This window comes from Vanessa atalanta, chromosome 1, assembly GCF_905147765.1.
Source record: "Vanessa atalanta chromosome 1, ilVanAtal1.2, whole genome shotgun sequence".
Lineage (NCBI taxonomy): Eukaryota > Metazoa > Arthropoda > Insecta > Lepidoptera > Nymphalidae > Vanessa > Vanessa atalanta.
The window spans coordinates 3,755,368-3,775,114 of record NC_061871.1 but is presented as its reverse complement, the minus strand read 5'-3'; the positions used below and the strand labels follow the sequence as shown (position 1 = coordinate 3,775,114).

General features: G+C 30.4%; 1 protein-coding gene across 5 annotated transcripts in view; it reads right to left on the bottom strand.

Annotated features, from left to right (window-relative positions):
* Positions 1-19,747, bottom strand: part of LOC125067601 (solute carrier family 12 member 4) — a 343,127-nt gene that overhangs the window by 178,053 nt on the left and 145,327 nt on the right. The gene's annotated exons all lie outside the window — the stretch shown is intronic.

Below are 19,747 nucleotides of genomic sequence, written 5' to 3'. Positions count from 1 at the left end.
AAAGTGAGATAAGCTTAGGCTTAGAGGATATTTATTACTTTTATCGGATGTTTCGCTGCAAAATATCATCGGAATGGGCTTGATGCAGTCAGTAGAGTAGCACATGAAAACGCTGACATACCTGAGGACAAAGAAACGGCATATTAGTTATATTGTAATAAATACTATAATACTATGACTAGGAAAGAGAGATTTAAATGCATTTAACAAATAATTTGACCCCGAAAACCTCATCAAGGTACCAACTCAGTAATCAAATATAAAATATAAAGACGAAGAAAAAATTATCAGAATGTTAGTACATTCTTGATCCAATTGACTTAACTTTTAAGTATTGTTATGATATATTTCCAAGAAAGGGCTTTCTTTTATAAAATACCAAAATAGTTTACAGCGAAATGGACTTTTCATAACGTAAAATACCAAAGTTTTTAGTACCTAGCAAACTGTATTGGCAATACCATGTTATTAAATCGGTACTGTGCGGTTCGATTACAAATCATTTTCATAGTAATTTAAACTTTGATGGCTTTTTCCAGTATACTTGGTAAGGCGATTTCGAAAATAATTGGAACCTCTGAAGCGCGTAAGAAAAAAACAACCAATCGGACATTACTGTTTACATTATATTTGTTTATAGAAACATTCTATTATGTTTCCAGATAGTCCGAATTCCAAAGTCGTCTTACTTTTGAATACTTATGTAATGCATCTTGCAGAGCGGTTCTTTGTGTGTTCTCGGCGTATTGATTTATAATTATGCTTCAACAACCCTTATTCACATTTGGATCGAACGAAGTTTATTCCAATCACTCTTTGAATAAAGTGAAAAAATAAATCACGTACGCTCCTACGCGCTTGATTGCAAAGTTCGTCTTGAACTTAGACTTCGGGATTTTTTATGAATGTATACAATATTTCATTATATTGAATGTAATGTTATATGTATGATTTTTAGGGAATAATGCTTTGTCTTTAAACACGATGAGTGATTTGGACACGAGTGCCTGGTTTATATTCATGAGCAATTGAATGCTTATCGCTGGAAGCCACGAAATTTATGTCGTTGGACTAGTACTGGACCTAACTACCAGGCTTGATATGGGCAGTTTTGGTGTAAATTATTAAATTTAGTAGAACTCGTATCTGCAAAACGATAAATAAACGGACATTTCCAGTTAGAGTTTTAATATTTACATGTATACATCTACTTACCTAATATTTGAAATAAATAATAATAGCAATTGCAATCAATACCTATACTTATAATAAAATTGGAGTGTCTGTTTCTAATATTAAAATAAACACTTTTTAGTAAATGCATTATATATGTACACGGCATATACCAAAATTCTTTCTTCTTCTTTAATGTTTGTCTGTCTGTCTGTCTGTTTCTTCCGGCTAATCTCTGGAACGGCTCGATTTTGACGGGACTTTCACATAACTTTTTTGTTAAATTCAAACGCGCATGAAGTCGCGGACACAGCTAGTATATAAATATAATTGTTCTGAAGATATTGTTTGTTGACGGACTGCCAAAAAATTATTCATCTGACTGGCATTAATAATAGTGTTGGCGCGTAAATCTCAATTGATTTGTTTTATTAAAAATGTTATAACAACTATATTATTTTTTTATGTATGAGCCTAAGCAATGCCTTATTATTATTAGTATTATGACAATTAAAAAATGTGATATTTTGAACAATCGCGTCGAGATGCGACTATTCGGAACCCCAACGTTTTAAACTCTTCGCAAACAACTTATTAAAATACAGTGACAGTATTAATAAAAATTCTTCAAGAAGGTGAAGTTAAAAAGTTTTTTTATCTGTGGTTCCAAGCAAACATAAATCCTCAAATAGCATTAAAGTAAAACTAAAGTTATGTCATTGTAAATATAACTCTATACATACAAATCAGAATTTATTTTATTTTACGGAATAAATAAAATATAAGTGACATACATATTTGCGCCTTTCGTGCTCTTAGTATTTACTTCAATGGTTTCCGCCCTTAACGTCTTTCCTGACAGTGTGCCAACGAGTGCGACTTTCTGCAAAAATGCTCGTTCTAAGCCTTTGCCTTGCCTTGTCATATTTAGAATTTATTTAATAATATTGACATTATGATACTTGGATAAACTCTTTACAAGCCAAACCTCAGATTTATTATTAGGTATTATGTACTACAAACAATTCTTGATTATTATATACTTATTTATGCACTATAATTTTATTTCAAAAATTCCGTTAACATTTTCACCAACAACCAACGCCATTTTTTTACAAAATCATAATACATACTACTTATAGACTTCTCATGTCGTTTATTTATCGTTACTTCTGCAATTGGTTTAGGCTACAAATATTTGACAGATAGATGCTGACATAACTTAATTTAATACTACATTTTTGCATTTTGTTAGGTATTTTATTGGCTTTATATTATTAGTTACTCAATCGCTTTTAATTTTTAATATTTGTCTTTAGTTATAGCTATTATACCTTGCACGTAATACTTGATATACACGTATAAAAAGAACATAGAAATTAACAAGACGAAGAGACGATTAAAGCACGACGTCGCGAGGTATTGCTCTTGTAATTCATCTTGAAGTCTTGTTTATTTATTATTATTAATTATACTTACACAATATGGAATGAAAATATTAAGTATTTTTTTTACATTACATGCCTGTAAATTTCCCATTGCAGGGCTAAGGCCTCCTCTCCCTTTGAGGACAAGGTTTGGAGCATATTCCACCACGCTACTCAAATGCGGGTTGGTGCCACACATATGGCAGAATTTCGTTGAAATTAGACACATGCAGATTTCCTCACGATGTTTTCCTTCACCGCCGAGCACGAGATGAATTATAAACACAAATTTAGCACATGAAAATTCAGGGGTGCCTGTCTGGGTTGAACCTGACCTGACCCGAAATCATCGGTTAAAATTCACGCGTTCTAACCACTGGGCCATTTCGGCTCTTATATTTTTGAAGTTATACTGATTTTGACACGTTGTGATAAAGGATGAGAGTGATTTTTTCAAATGACGCGATATCTATATGGTGAAGTTGCTCGTTAAATGTAATTGATTTATTTTGAGTAATTATTGAGTTAAGTCACTAGAAATAGACAACTTCACACCTTACCTTATTTGACAATGTTTGTTTTATTACAAATTTAATTTACGAATGTTAAAATTTATAACTAACTGTTTTTGTGGTGATGAAAATGAAGAAATTATATTTCTTTTAATAATTGTTATTATATTATAATTTTATTAATAAGTAGATTATACAGATAAAGGATTGTAATTATTAATTATGATTATATATATAAAACTATCACTGATTTGTCCCGTCAAAGATAACCGAAGTGCATTCGAAATGTTTCAAATAATTTATATATTTATCGAAGGGGTTAGGCGTCAACTCGTTATCAGAGATGATGATATTCGTAAATGTAATTCTTGTCGTTCACGTTCGTAATATATTTTCGATACTCCCATCAACTATCACACTTTTCGGTTGTCACTTGTTCTTATACGTCATACTGACGGTGCCAGATTGTACGATATATATTAATCCTAATTAAACTTTGTGATGCTTCGACATATTCATTAAATCTAAATCACCTTCATATCACTTCACGAAACACCTAAGACTACTCGTTAACCTCTAAGCTATTTGTCGTATACATTCAACATAATTGGAATTTAGAAGGACGTATAAGTTTTTCGAAACTGAACATAACATAATTACATTACATTACATTTACATTACATACATTTACATTACATACATTTACATTACATACATTTACATTCATTTACATTACATTACATAATTAATTAAATTAACATCTTTGTGAGAGAGTCCTTGTTGTTATTTTTATCTTACTTTAAGAAATATAGAGCTATCTATTCGTATTTTGGTATGATATATCTTCACCTATGAGAACTAATTCCGTATTTTTTATTTATGATACGCCTCAATATTCGATATTATACTAAGTTGAAAATATATATATGCTTAGAAAATTTTGAGTATCAGTGTTTCGTGACGGTTCACGAAACACTGATACTCAAAATTTTAAAAATAAAGCCTTATCGGTATAAGGTTTTATTTAACTCATGAAATAACTCTTATTTAACTATTAAAATATTTCAAGATTTTTTTTTTTCAAATAAGGCAAAGAAGACATATCAAATATATTTAAATATAAAACGATATCACGTATTCAAATTTAAATGTTTATTTTCCTTGTCTGGCAACGCAGGAATCGTCCAAAATATAAAAAAAAATCTAATTTGTCTGCTGGCTAACTGCTTAGGTAATATTATAGTGCTTCATTGTCTGCACAGGTGCATGTGAGTTCCGGTGCATGGTTTACCTGTTTTCCGAGGCCAGGTATCTACTGTCAAATTCTAGATTTCGGTTTGGTATGAAATACTCAATAGAAAATCCTAATAACTTTTTAATGGCCAGAGCCGAAGCTTGGACCGACGACCCATCTGTGGCCACAGGACTACCAAGACAGTTTCAAATAGTATTGGATATTTAATAATAAAGTATTTTTATATGTTGATTACATTTATATACTGTAAAATTTCCATCGCATTATATTATTATACAGTTAAGAAAAGTAAACATAATAAAACAGTAAAGTCGTGTGGGGTTTACCTCAATAACGACTCTAAGCCGTCATATTATATTGTCTTAGATTCGAAACCGAAATACGTTGTAAATATGCGTGGGTATGTCAACATCAGAAGACAAACACGTATTGTAGTGTAACTCGTGTGTTTGAGATTTGATTTAAAACTGAGAGTATTGATAAAAGCAAACAACACATTTTCAAATTTCGAACTCGCTGTATTGTGTAATTTTAATCAAAAGGTTTAAATAACGAAGATGGTAGCTTTGACGAAGACGTTGGTTGTTCGTCTATTAAATATCATACACTAAAACCTCTTTATCTTAAACTGCTTGCTTGGAAGCGCATTACCGGTATAAAATTTAGTGTATATTTGAAGTGCCAGAATCTGTGGGTAAACTTATCATTATAGGAGTACGTTTGTTTGTGTGCGTTCTTACAATAAATTTAAATAAAGGTGGAAATATTTCTTTCGGATTGGCCCGCGGAGAATAGCAAATATATCTTTACAACAGATATCTTAAAGTTTATCCTTTATTGTTAACTCTTCAGACGTATATACAAATAAATAAACACTTAGTGAGTCTCATAACAATAATAATAGTTTTATAAACGTGTATGTATGTATTGTTTTGGGAAAAACAATAGAAATACACTATTATGCGGCTATTGATAATAATAATTTATCTATTCCTGTTATTATTTATGTTATTGAACGACTTATGATGCGAAGCGCTATAAAGTGACTTCGTTGTGGATTTTTTTTCACAATTTCTCCAACTATTTTATTATTATACTCTTGTTAGTTCACATAGTCAAGATAGTTTGCATAAAATAATTTAATATAGATCAATTCTCTACTTTAAAAAAAATATATAATGTGATACATACGTAAAAACCATCTAGATAGAACAAAAACTTTTCCAATCAATTGAAAAAAAACCCTAATTGGTTTTTTTTTTAAATAAATTTGTTTCAGTATATATTATGTATGTTCCAGTAACAATAGGTATGGCAAACAATAAAATAATAATTGATTAAAAATTAAAAGATATATATATATATATATGTTCGATTCATTTATTCATTACCATTACATGATTACTATATTGAACACATTGAAGTTTATCCTAAATGAAGATATAAAATTCAATTCAATACAAAATTCAAATTCAAATGTGATAGTTTTTTTTTTTATAATATATTATGTTCATTATTATTTATTAGCGTAGGCAGCTAATATTTATAACTTTTTGATTATATGCAGTGGTCGATAGTTGATATTCCAAACTTATCTTAAAATAAATAAATCTTCTGTTTTACTGCTCCTAAGCGGCTGGACCAAAGGGTTTTTGTGTGTGTTTAGATTGGACCCGATAGGTGTCGCTGCAAATTCTTCTCAGGTCAGTATATTTTCTTTTCCGAACCGGTGGTAGTGTTTAGTTTGACTACCAATAAGTAAGTGCAATGTTTTTATATCAAATAAAGGAATTTTAGTTTGAATTGTAAGTGAATACAATTCTTATTTAAAAGTCAAGGGCAACTAGTTTATATATATATATATATATATTTATTAATAAAAGTATATTCACAAAAATGTTTATCATGGTATTTTGTCTCTGAGTCAGAGACAATCGTTAAATAAACACGAGAAGTAAAGATATACTACTAAGTTTCCAACACCGCAACGTCAATAAATCCTTACAATGATAAAACAAGCTATATATATTTTATATTTGTCAAGCTTTAAAGAGCTTTACATCTCATCTTAAAAGAAATGTTACTGAATATTAGTCATTACGAGATAGTAATCGAGATTCTAGATGATAAAAAGAGATGAGTTGTTTAATTTAATTGGTGGTATCTATTGGCTTTCTCGCCGATTCCCTTTGACTAAATCTATTTTCCGAACCGTACCTTTGTATTCAGTATTTTTTTTTTAAATGATAATTCAAAAGTGCAAGTTAATGTTTACGAACTCTGTTCTCTCGAAAATATCTAAACTAAACTTTAAAATTTTGAAAAACGTAGTGCAAAAACCTTTTTAAAAGTATAACATCTCGCTATATTGCCTCCACTGGTGACAGGAGGAGATTATTTTTTTGCCCAGAAGATGGGAATTGCAATTCAACGGGGATTCCAGCCACCATTCCACGCGGTCATGATTCGTACAGTAACTAATTTTAATTATTATTTGTATATAGTTAAGGCTTTACGTTAATATTTCTTATGTGAATAAAGTTAGATAAAAGAAGTTTAAAAATGTATTAATAAATTAAAAAAAAAAAACTTATTTTTTATATATGGCCTGTGTACAAGGATATTGCCATGATCTGATGAAAACAAATATCACATTGTGTAGGCGATATATGATAAGTTCATAAATTAAAAAAAAAAAGAAGTGTTATAAGATCTTAGATATAAGTATTTACTATTAAAGCCACTTTATAGGACCTGTTTGTTTGACTAAAACTAAACAAATCCGGCGAAGTCGATCAATCAACTTCAAAATAGACAGCACACAGACCTCTAGGTTATAAAAAACTTGTCTGAGCCGTTTGCTTAAAATACTTCTAATTAAATTGTTGGTTGTAACAGAAAATCATAGAATTGATTATATTTAGTAACAATTCTAAATATAATATAAATGATTTACTAACGACATAATTCATTCCCTGGCAGCTTGTTTAGTTTACATTTGTAAAATACAAGCTAATATATATTGAAATAAATGCTTATTGTATCCGTTTTAGAACATTTCAATACAAGCTTGTCAAGAGAATATATATGTAAACATAAGTAATTTTAAGCAAATTTATGTATTATTTAATATATCATATAATAAATATATTTTTCTTTTATTTTCTTATCTGTTGATAATCGTATTTCCACAGATGTGTTGCCCGTTCATTAATCGTGTATCGTGGGTCATTCCTATAAATTTATTTACTTTTCTGAAGATTTTGACTGCTAGAAAAAAAAGACTGGCATGATGCAATACGCTTGTATGTTTTTATTTTTTTACCGATTAAATTTTTATATCATAAAGTGATTCTAGGTTTTTAATAGGAGTTGTTTATTTTGGCATTTAATTAGTAAATTGATGCAGTGAAATCGCAGTCGACCTGCTTTACTTATGTAACGAACTTTTTACAAACACATCCGGTAGGTTTGTAACATACTCTTTAGCTTTGTTGTTTTTTTTTTTTATAATATAACAGATAAGTGCTTGTCGCTGCTCATATTCTATGCGTTCACGCATCGTTCAACCGATTGAGTTCAAGCTTTGTATAGTCGGCACTTTTACAAAAGGTGTCGCACCGTGTTGGACAATTGCTTACAAAGAAAAAACGGCGTGCCGGGAATTCACTAATATTTCTAGAATGAGATATATAATATAATGATAATATTTCATAGACTGTATGAATTTTGGAATATTTTTAGAATGTATATTTTATTCCTTGTGAAAGACCTCAAAATAAAATAAAATACAACAACATTAATTTATTACACAATATTATTCAATTGTATTAATTGTCGTATTATAATACGACAAGATAACCACGACATCCTCAGATCATTAGTCATAATTAATTTCAATAGTCTTTAATCAAAGATGATGAAGATTTAATGTAATTGTCATACAATTAAATTTTAAATGCAAATGTAATTTGGACTAATTCAATTTCTAAACTAGGTAGGTACATGTATTCCTTTCTTGAATGGAGTATTCACTTGTGTATCGAATAACAAATGTCGCTATCCTAGTCTTTGCATTATAATTGATTCATTTCTATTTCTATATTTAAAAAAAAAAAATATATTCTTAACGTGTTCGCACGTCTTGTTATCATAAATATATACTGGAAAGCAACATTAAATACTTTTACGTTAATAATCGCGTCGAGGTGTTTTATAGACTTCGACTCCATTACTCAGAAGTAAAACGCCAAATATGTTTGAACTGTAAAAGTAACTAAAGCTATATTAAGGCGCGCCGTATCCACATCAGTCAACAGTCTCATTAAAACCGAATGCTGCAGAGCCCACCAACTTATTAATATTAGAGCCTTATTAAAGCTTACAACAAATAATACATCATCTTTCCACATTTTTAAATTAAATTGAATTATTATATAGCATTTTTCTCATCGTCATAGATTAAATTATATGAAAAGGCCTTGTTCATATTTGACAACATTTTATTTTAAAAATCACCGGACAGTCAGTAACAAAGTATTTAATTACTCAAATATATCTCTCTCATCATATAAATTCCAAAGAGAATTAAAATAATAATATCGATCGAGTCGATGGTGGGTAACAACGTAGTTTGCTGGTGCTGAAAGTACAACGCTGTATAAAATACTTTACGGGTATAAATAGGTATATTGGCAAAAATATTATTTTTTATTTGTTTTTAGAGGTTTGTGCAAGCCCGTCTGGGTATACCGAATTGAAGGGTGAGGGGGCTGGTGTAACTATTGGTACATTGGACATAAGATCTGGATTGGGATTTGACGATATAAGGAACGGTTAATGAAGGGGACCACTTACCATCAGGTGGTTCATTTGTGTATCTGCCTATCTATTTTATATATCCAATAAAACTACCTTTTTATGTAATAGGTAGGCGGACAGGCAAATGGGTCAATAACCATGCCTTACTTCGTCAATGCGCCACCGACCTTGGGAACTAAGATGTTATGTCCCTTGTGCCTTTGCCAATACCAAGTATTGCTGGTTGGCGGCAGAATATCTGATGAGTGGCTGGTACCTACCCAGACGGGTTTGCCCTACCACCATGTAAACAACTATAATTATCCTTTAAAATGCAAATATTTTCAATATTTTATTATGCAATACGATGATATTGATGACGACTCAAATGCAGAAATTAAAACAAAACCTTCATAATATTTTGCGTCGTTTCATTATTGCCAGTGTAATAAAAACTTGTTCTATTAAGTCTAAAAATTCACTGGAACGCTCTTATGTTAAGTACCTGATGTACACACATTGTCAGCAAAGTTTTACTACAATGAAAGAAAACTAATATTTATATCCTGAGTGTTCTGGTTTGAAGCAGTATGAACCAGATGTTGAACATTGAACATTCTAGTTTGTTAAAAAATATAATAAGTCAATTTTAGACTCAGTTAAAAAAAATGTTTAATAAAATTTATTTCAATATTTGCCTTTTGAATTTCAATGGCATTTGTAAACTTGATAATAAAATAAATGCATCTATGAATAATTTATCTTTTTAATACAGGGCATTTCCTTCAAAGAAGGTTGTTTTATAAGCCTTGAATTGTTTAAGCAAAATTTATTATTTTTATCTTTATTGCGAATTTTTTTAGTAAGGGTACTACTTAATAAGGATGCGGCTTGTTAAAAACTAATCGTATTATGTTATTTTGGCCCGATGTCTCATCCGGATTAAATAATATATATATACAATTGAAAGTAGGTAGGCATGTGGAAAATTGGGTCACCTAATGCAAAATAGTATGTAAGAAACATTAACCATTTATTCCAAAGTCGCTGCGTTATCTGCCTTGTAAATTAAGATTATGTCCCTTGCGCCTGTAGTTATTCTGGTTGATTCACTTTCATACTGGAACGCAGTAATACTAAGCATACTGTTTGGTAGAAAATTTGACGAGTGATATCTACGCTTCCGAATAGATACCTTCTTATCATACATTCTCACACAAAACTCTACTACCAAGCAATAGTTTTATTTCCTTGTTTTATACTAGATATTAAATCTATCGAAGAGGGTCACCTCGTTCATGATGTCAAACAGGACTAGTAACAAGATAAGTATCCCTCAATGAAGTTCAAAGTTTAACATCCATCATAAGTTCGCAGGTTATCAGCACATATTGAGAAACAATGTAATCCAATCAAGTTAGGAAGTATGTCAAGTATGGTCTGGAATGATGAACCCTTAGATACTAATTGATGTCAAAAAACTTGAGGATACAATCACACTTGGCACGTGTAATAATATAAGTTAATATTAGACAGTAAGTTTTAACGTGTGTGCTTATGTACTTGTAATGAATACATTAACATTGTCATCTAGAATAAACAGCACACATAAGCAAAATAATATACACGTATAGCTATTGTTTGAAATTTTTAGATTAAATGCAATTTTAGTTTGACTTTGTTGTTTTTGTAAATTATTTTCAACTGCTCAATATTTAGTATTATGCTAATAACTAAAAATGTAGTCAAAATAATCGTATTCTTTTGTTTTTTATAATGTCTATGTAAAGAGGTAGGTTTATTCGGTAGAACTGAATGACGTCAAATTAAAAAAAGCGCATGCTTTCGGAAACCAGACTCGGAAGAAATTCTGACGTAATATATATGACGACATAAGTATAAAATAGCTTGGTATATATAACATTGTTATGGTAGAATGAGTTCCAATCCTTCTACATTATAGGACTCCGGCTACTCATCTAATCTCGCCGGATAATCATCTAAATATTATTTAGTCAATTGCAATTTACTGTTGTGTGTACATCGTACGTATGCTATTGTAGCGTTACACACGCGACATTCTTATAAATATTTTAACATTTACTAAAGACCACACTTTTCACTTGGTGGGAGGGCTTTGTGCAAGCCCTCTGGTTAGGTACCATCCACTAATCAGATAATCTACCGTCAAACAGCAGTACTCAGTATTGTTGTGTTCCGGTTTGAAATTTGAATGGTTAATATTTCTTACAATGCCATTGTCGACGGGCGGTGGTAACTACTTACCATCAGGTGGCCCATGTGCTCGTCCGTCTATATATGAAAAATATTTGTAAGAATATAGTTGTATAAACCTAGACAGAACATTTCGGTATTTTAATTTTGCTATTGATTACATATTAGTATCGAAGACAATCATCATGTCCTCATCAAGATCACGATTAAGCTAATACATAGATAAGAATCAAATAAATAATAAATTATATCCACTTGCATTTATATTATTAATATGATATTTAAATTTTATCCAAAAAAAAAACAAAAAAAGAATTAAAAAATTGGAGGACTTTAAATACAAAATTAACATTTACTTTAAACGGTGCTATCAAAACGAAAAGTGACCTTTATAAAAAAACTTTTACTTTTTCGAACTTGACTGTTCGGGTTCGACGATGGTCCGACTTCAACTGGTTCTGAAAAACCTTAACAAAAACTTTCCGTCACTTAACCCATTAAGGTACGACGGATTCGTTTTCGAAAATCGATATATAAATTAAATTCAATTAAAAGCGTTCACCTTTTTCTGTGTTCGGTCTTTATCTTATTGCTTATGAGTTGATATCACTTGATTAAATTAAGGCTGTATCAAGTATACATATATACCATTATATAATTATATGTATGTATATTTTTTTAATTAGTTATGAACCAATACCATTTATATTACAATATTTATTGTAGTAAGTGATTTATCTGCCTGTAACTATTTTTCTAACGGTACCTCACCGGACGGCTTATTATTCCTCAGGTATTAGAATAAATATGTCTAAATATGTCGTGTTATATGTCATATAAATTTATCTTAATATACTCAACTAAATTGGAAATTGGTCTTAGCAGGGTAACTTATACTGTAAAACTAAAATACTAACTTTTTTATAAAGCGAAATGCAAAAGTTAAAAAAAACCTATAATATATTTATTAAGTTACATAGTAATATAGTTTATACATTGTAAACATTTTTTAAAATGTACCAATACATATATTTGTCCGTAAGTATTGTTCCGATTGCGATAAACAATATGATTAATTATAAAAATGTTTAAAATTAATATTAAGTTCAATTTATGGAAGGAATATATTTATTGAAGGAAAGTCGAAGGTGAGTAAGTGAATAACAATGTAAGCTGTGCGAGGTTCCAAATAATTAAGACACTTGTGCACCGTTTTCGATAAAAAATAAGTAATGATATCAAAATATGTATGAAGAGTTTGAATAAGTGAAATCTGTGCTTTTTCATTGCTCGAAAAAATGATTTTTAATTTTTTGTAAACGAGGTATCTTGGCTCAGATTGTTGTTTACAAAATATAGTTTTTTTGAAAATCGTTGAGTCGTTTGAGCCGAGATGGCCCAGTGGTTAGAACGCGTACATCTTAACCGATGATTTCGTGTTCAAACCCAGGCAGGCTCCACTGAATTTTCATATGCTTAATTTGTGTTTATAATTCATCTCGTGCTCGGCGGTGAAGGAAAACATAGTGAGGAAACCTGCATGTGGCTAATTTCAATGAAATTCCGCCACATGTCTATTCCGCCAACCCGCATTGGAGCAGCGTGGTGGAATATGCCACAAACCTTCTCCTCAAAGGGAGAGGAGGCCTTTAGCCCAGCAGTGGGATATTTACAGGCTGCTAATGAGTCGTTTCCAAAGTGTTGTAGATATAAAGTTATTTTTTTCGGTATCAATATAAAACATTTAAAAAAATAGATAGGTGTAAAATTTATTGTTTGACTTAGTATAGATACAAATTTAAAGATTGACTAACGCTGTTCGCCTGAAATGCTTAAACAGGCAGTTTTATCTCTATTTAGATAAGCAGTAAGTATTCCCAAAAATATAGGTCCGAAATACAAGCAAATAACATAAAATATATCTGTTGCTGCTATATATAATAGCAACTATAATACTATTTAACTATAATATTACTATACTCACTAACTATAATATTATTTCAAAAGTACATTATCAGTAGGGATAATATAAGCTGGTTTTCGAAACAATATTAAAAAAAATCATCATTAATTATCCTATAATAAAAAAAAAGTTGGTGAGTCAAAGTATTCTTAATTTAAAATTATTTCACAACAATCACTAATTAGATATTTTTATTATGCTAGGGCAATATTTACATTGTTATTAACAATTAACATTAAAACATTAATAATAACATTTCACTATCTAAGCACGCGTAATTACGATAACATTAGATTTTAAAGTTCAACTAACGCACGAACCGACTTAAACCCGACCGAGGTTGAAGACATAATATTATTTAAGAAATATTTGGAGATAATTTAATGGACTGCGGCATCGTTGTTTTAACTTCACTTCGAAGTAGAGTGATGCATTATCTAACGTTAGATATAGAACCGGATCAAAAACAAACACGATGTCCCCGTGTGTTTTCAATTCAATTAATATCAAAATCCTAGTTTAAATCCAAGTTTGTTTGTTTATTTAAATGTATTAATGGTATTTTTATAGGTGTGTATCCGTGTGCGTTTTTAACAAATTGATAAATTAATTAGGAACTTCTATATATATAAAAACGAAATACCACTCACTGAATAATCACTAAATCTCAGAAACTATGACGTCTACAAACTCGAAATTTGGCAGGTAGGTTCCTTATAGTATATATTCCTCTACCCCTTAGGGGTCAAACGGGGGTTGGAAGTTTGCGTTTTATATATTTCGCGCGGGTAAAGCCGCAGGTTCTGCTAGTATAAAATAAATCGTTCGTGAATTTATCTTTAATACTATATACATATAAGCTAGCTAATCGCCCGACTACATCCGAGTTCCCATTCCCCATTCAAATATACAAAAAAAAAATCATCAAAATCCGACCATTTAGGAGAGGATCAATACGTACACACGTATAGAAGATTTATATATGAAAGATATTTTAGGAAATTATGACAAGTAAAGATGCATGATCGGCTTACCCTTCCTTCATCCATAGACACTGGTACGATGATAAGTCAACCCTTACACGCTTCATCGCGCCGTCAACGATCGAATATGAAATATTTGTTCCTTATGTAATTACACTGGCTCACTGATCCTTCAAACCGAAACACAGCACCATAATCTATCGATATCGATATATTATATTACAGATTTGCGGTGGAATGAAAGCTACATAAATTAATATGCACTATTGTGTTTGCAACACTAGTCGACCGTTCCCTGACTCTCATAGTTGAAACGGAAATCTGACACCACCAGTTAGAGATCAACGTACAATACCCAGATTTAGCGCCCTCTTTAAGGTAGAGTATCACAGCTAACTCCATTGTTGTATTGTGAATTTTTCTATAGAAAAATCCGGATTTGAAATCAAGACCTCAAATCTGAAGTTAGTCACTATACCACCGTGACAGCTAACAATTAAGAAAATATAGTACCTCCACAGACGTGCGCCTGCACAAAGGCTGAATGTATAAATACTATGAGTGGATTATGACTTCAAACGGATTTTTCTTTAAAAGGTACGAAGACAATGGCCCCTTTAATCTCTCTTTCCCCCTTGTGAGGCGCACTCGGCTTGGGGCGCACAGACAAAGATGGTAACTGAAGATTACTAGAAAAAAATAAGAGTTTAAAATCAAGTTTTGTACGTGAATAATTATAATATTTCATAGTAAAAATACGATAACAATTTGGTAAAAAATTACTGAATAAGATTACTTATATTTTATTAAACTAGGAAAATAAGCCAAACTATATATTTAACAAAAAAAAAAGGTTTTTAATATACATGAAAAAACATTGCACATTTCAGATATTATATGATTCATTGTTTCGCTTTACGTCTCTTTGCTTTACAAGTAAAAACTGTACCATATTTAACCTTTAGCTATTCGCATCAGAATACATACATACATCGTTATTTGCGTCGGATCCAGTACTTTGATTATTTAGATGAATGAAGTCCATTCATCTAAATAATCAAACACAATTATTATGATATTTAACTCAAGCGAAGTTTTTTACTAGCCCATTTAAAATTACGTGATAATAAATATGATATGTTTTAAAAAATACATTCGAAATTCAAAGTTATTTTATTTTAAACATAATTCATAAAATTAAAGAGATAATTTAAGCTCAAAGTAAATGATTGAACCCAAAATCTTCAACAATCTTCAACGAATTATACACCTAAACCGTTCTCGATTAACACTCAGTCATTGGTTACCGTAAAACCGTATGAAAAATCCGATTGGTTGGTTTTGATTTTATCACGTCGCGACAAATAAACAGACAGGCACGAGGGGGGGGTTATATGATGCAGTGATGTAAAACATATTCTAGACACTATATTAAAATTCCATTGTATATACAGCTGTCCAAATGTATTGAAAAAAGGATATCTTGTTTAAAAACTTTAAAATTAAGAAACTGCGTAGTTAAATAGTAAACAATCTTGTTTACTATTCAAATTAGCCAGCGGTGGAACACGCTCAAATTTATGAAAAAAAGCGCGAATCCAAATGTCTGCGGAGATTTGATTAACTATTATAAGAAACTCGTTTACATTTACAGTTTTAGAATATCGAAATACTCATTAACATATAAGAAATGTAATATTTATTACTACAGTTACCAATATCTCGAGATTTAAAAATATCTACGAATTATCTTTCAATACGCGACAACCACAGAATCACTATAAAATATTGATTTGTTTTTCTTATAATCACAATATCTATATACAGAGGTCATCGCTTATTTTAAAACTGTCCTTTTGCTTATCTGCCTTCGAATTCTATTCCGGTAAATGAATTATGATAGATGAAGCCTATCTAGTACATTGGTCCAAAGAAATCATGCAAAAGATCTCCAAACTTCCGGACACATTAAAACGCAGACACGCTAATACAAAAATTAAAATAATACAATTAATGTAAATGTCTTATTTGCACTTGACAATAAAGTCGTTTATTGTCAAGTGCAAATAAGACATTTACATTAACAGCCTGTAAATTTCCCACTGCTGGGCTAAGGTCTCCTCTCCCTTTGAGGAGAAGGTTTGGAGCATATTCCACCACGCTGCTTCAATGCGGGTTGGTGTTTTCGGAAATGATTTAAAAACACAAATTAAGCACATGAAAGTTCAGGGGTGCTTGCCTGGGTTTGAACCCGAAATCATCGGTTAAGATGCACGTGTTCTAACCACTGAACCATCTCGGCTCAAGTGTAAATATTAATTAAATTAATTTCAGGAAAATATTAGCTGTCGACACCCACGTTACGAAAATAACCTTCAGAGGTATAAGAAAATGGTGTCATCTGCAATTCCATTTCCATTGTCAATAATTAAGAATTTCTACAATCGGTACTATTTCCTGCGATCGTTCACACGGGATAATTAACGATTCATTGATGTAGTTTCGTAAGAAAATATATTAATTTGCACGCTCATTATATTATTATCCGATACGTTGTTTTGTTGTCACTTATATATTTTAAAAATATGGTTAATATAACATAAAACCAGACATATATTTTAACATATAATCTATCTACATTATCTTTATAATATACTCAAATTATATCCTACAAAAACAGCTTAAAGATTTTATCGCTCGTTAAGTGTGTTATAAAATGTGTTCTAATTAAAATATATAACATTTATTTATTTATAAATATTACTTAGTTACATTAAGATATTTCTGAGGAATAAATAACTGTTGGATAGAATAAACAGTCGTAAAAAATAATTTATAGTAGGTACAAGCTAAAATGTAGGTAAGTATTCAAACAGATTATTGTTACCGTGGATAAGTTCAAGTCTAACGCAAGAACAAATTGTAGAATAGGATAAAATGATTAATTTATTCGTATTGTGGAAGGAAAATATACTGAAAAATTATTACTTAGAAAAAAGAATTGTGTCAATTTTATTGGTCAATTCTGAAAATAGATAAGTAAGATTTGTTAAGAATTGCATGAGATATTATTTATGTATGTAATTTATTTAAATATATTTTTGTGTGTTTTTGTTGTACACAGGCACACAGGCAAAGGCCTGTAATTATAAGTGCAATTTATTTATTTCACAATAATTTGTATTCAATCTCTTATTTATTAAAATATTGAGACTTTTGTTGGTGGTTCGATATATATAAATAGATGGTAAATTTTGTCCCAATGATTGTGAAACGATAGCTGCACATAAAAGATCAGTTATGCTCTTATTTTGAAGAGCTTCAGCCTTAGATGTGCAGAAAATTAAAGAGATTTCTTGATTGCAATTTACTAAATTGTTACGATTTAACAAAGAATTAATTTGTGAGAGCGGAAAAAAGTTACTGGCCGGGTAGAGAGCGGCGCAATGGCTGTATAAAAAAAACGAATGTAAAACGTTCGAACAGACGTCGTCAGTTTACAATGACATAAAATCAAAACTGTCAAAGGTTTCGAAATTTGTAAAAATCTGTTGAATAAACGCGAGCATTTCGCGTGCGACCCGCTAGTCTTAATCTAGTCTTATAATAAATTTGAATTCATTCACAGCAATTTTACTACTAAGTAAGTGCCGTAAGCTTACGACAATTGTCTAACCAAAGGTCAATCGCGGAAGTATTTATAATCTATACATATAATAAAATTGGAGTGTCTGTTTGTAATATTAAAATAACCGCTTTTTACTAAATGCATATGTATGTATACATGGTACGTACACCAAAATGTCATTTTTTTATTTTTTGTCTGTCTGTCTGTCTGTTTGTTCCGGAAAATCTCTGGAACGGCTGGACCAATTTTGACGGGACTTTCACTGGCAGGAAGCTGATGTTATAAGGAGTAACTTAGGCTACAGCGATAACTTTTTGGTTAAATTCAAGCGCGCACGAAGTCACGGGCACAGCTAGTGTTATATAAAAACTGTATTAACTGTTTCTTAGTTACAAAAAAGACGGATGGCTGATGATGAACCGTTAGCTTATAATCAACCCAGCCGGATTTTAAACTGATACAACGGGCCGATTTCAGTTAAATTATAATCTTACCTAATATATAATATTACAAATTATCGATTTTTTATGTATTTTATTTTAAACTAGCTACCAGTACGGGTAGATAATGGTTAATATAAAACGTTTATATATTAATATAGATCTCTATTGATCGCCATGTTTTTTTCCATAACCAATTCACGCAAAACCTTTAATTAATTATGCACATAATCCTTACTTATTAATATCTTCGTCCATTAGTGAAAGCTGTATTAAAATCCATTTGGTAGTTTTTGAGTTTATGGCGTACAGGCGCAGCGGGAGGACTTGATTTTGCTCTATTTACAGTTTAAAATATCTTGATATATTGTAAATAGATGGCAATCTTAATTTTTGTAATGCTTCAATTGTTTTAATCTAAACGCTTAGATACCAACAACAACTTTCAAAGACTCGAAATTTGAACTCTCTCGGTTTACATTTAAAAACTTAGGTCGATCATATTGAGAGTATGTTATTCTACGTCATAATTCTTAAAAATTCTGCCCTTAGTTATTTAAAACACAATAGATTTCAATAACAACCAAAACACAGATTATTTTCAGACTTCTAAGGCAGGAACAAATTATGGCTGAATGCTTTTTGAATTATGGCATATATATCGTACACGAGCTATAAGCCATTAAATGCTTATGGAATTGGAATCCATTCACGTTGAAAGTAGTTTCGCACCCAATAAATCTTATACTTTTGTTTTATATAAAATATATTTATAATTACTTAAATATGTTATCTTTAGATTGTTAGTCTTTTACATTTGCAAACAAGAAGAATATATTATAAGCCTTTTTTTAATCATGGGAAAATTAATAATAAAACGCTCATGATATCTTAACAATTTCATTATGAATTATATTTAAAAATACATAATTTATGCAAAAACTGTCTGCATAAAAAACATCTGAAGCAATAAAATATAGTTGATGATGTTAATAGTTAATGAAATTAAATAAACAAATTCCTGTTTTTTATTTTTCATAAACCGGATACTTAAAAATAATCTAAGAAATATAAAAATAGATAAGGTTTCGTCGAATAACCGTTTCGAGAGCTAAAAATAGACGTATAAAGTAAGTGAATAAATTAATTTCAATTTCAACGATATCAAGGTTTTCAAATTCAATTTTTATTTGTATAACATTTTTTTTTAGCCATTAAGACATTAGCAACGGATTCTTGTGGAAGTAGCAACGAAATAATAACTTATTATCCAACTGTATAATTACTCCCTAATTAATATGCCAATAAATGTGCTTGATAGGTATTTTAGT